Source organism: Amblyraja radiata, chromosome 16 (assembly GCF_010909765.2).
Source record: "Amblyraja radiata isolate CabotCenter1 chromosome 16, sAmbRad1.1.pri, whole genome shotgun sequence".
In the NCBI taxonomy this organism is placed as follows: Eukaryota; Metazoa; Chordata; class Chondrichthyes; order Rajiformes; family Rajidae; genus Amblyraja; species Amblyraja radiata.
The window spans coordinates 34,288,734-34,289,940 of record NC_045971.1 but is presented as its reverse complement, the minus strand read 5'-3'; the positions used below and the strand labels follow the sequence as shown (position 1 = coordinate 34,289,940).

General features: G+C 40.0%; 1 pseudogene; it reads left to right on the top strand.

Moving 5' to 3' along the window:
- The first annotated feature begins 608 nt into the window (after positions 1-608).
- Positions 609-787, top strand: LOC116982364 (annotated as a pseudogene).
- The last annotated feature ends 420 nt before the right edge of the window (positions 788-1,207 follow it).

The following is a 1,207-nucleotide window of genomic DNA, read 5'->3' as shown; positions in this document are numbered from 1 at the left end:
TTATCAGTTTATATCTGATATGTCCCTTCCCAGGGACCATACAATACCAGTACAGCATGCACCCTAGGGGTCTACCCTCCCACTAATAAGAACATGAGGGACTAGCAACTGGGGGTAATAATTATACAGGGGTCATATAGAAGCCTATATGAACCTTTGGTACCAACTAACCAAGATGGTAATGTCGCCATCATTGATATCAAGGGGTCATAATAAACCCAGTATGAACCTTTGGCTCTAAAAAATGTCGCACCATCATTGACTTGCCACTTGAGTATCTCGCCAGGCCACGCTTGGAATATTGAAACTGCCAACCTTTCATTCCAAGCATACTTAATGGTAGACATCAACTTAAAAGATGCATACTATTCAGTACCCATTCAAAAAACTTGGAAATAACTTGGCAGTATTAATTATCGACTATGGCTATTACAGCCAAACTGGTTCCAGATATTCTAACCAGCCCTGGCTATATTAAGGAACTATCGTCGTGGCATGTTCCAATTATATTAACGATGACTAATCCATGGGTATAGCTATCACAGCTTTAGCTATTATTCTTTTAGCCGAGCTTGTCATGCAATCTAGATAGATCTACGATTGAAACCATCGCTCTCAGCCTTGACTAAGATCAAACGGAGTATCTGTTGTTGTTAGTTCTATTTTGACTCATCCCTTATCAAGGGACCATATATCAATTGATTTGGAACAGGGAGATGGGGAGGGGCTTGCTCCGTCCACTCCACGCATCAACCAGTATTGCAGTACCTTGAAATATAAATCCTCTACTGTTGGCTATTTGGTATTCAACACTCTACCCACTTATCTTTAACTTGGCATAGGAGAGTCAATATGACACAACCTGTAACAATTAATGGTATCTACCTACCATTCAACAGTGGCAAGAGTATTGGGAGTTAGTAGCAGCTGTTCCAGCTACTTAACTTGAACCTTCCATTAAGGCTTGGTGCTAATGTTTAAACTACCCTCACCCAAAACATGGTGTCATATGGACTAATCTGGAATCGTCATCACTATAGACACTAGGCGTAAAACCTAGTTTGGAAATTTTGAGTACGCTCTATTGGCAAAGCATATTACCCTGCAGTGCAACATTTTGCATGTTCGTTTATAATTAACAACATCACAGTAGTGACATACACAAACCACTTGGGCAGAATAAATCGATATCATGTGACATTTATTT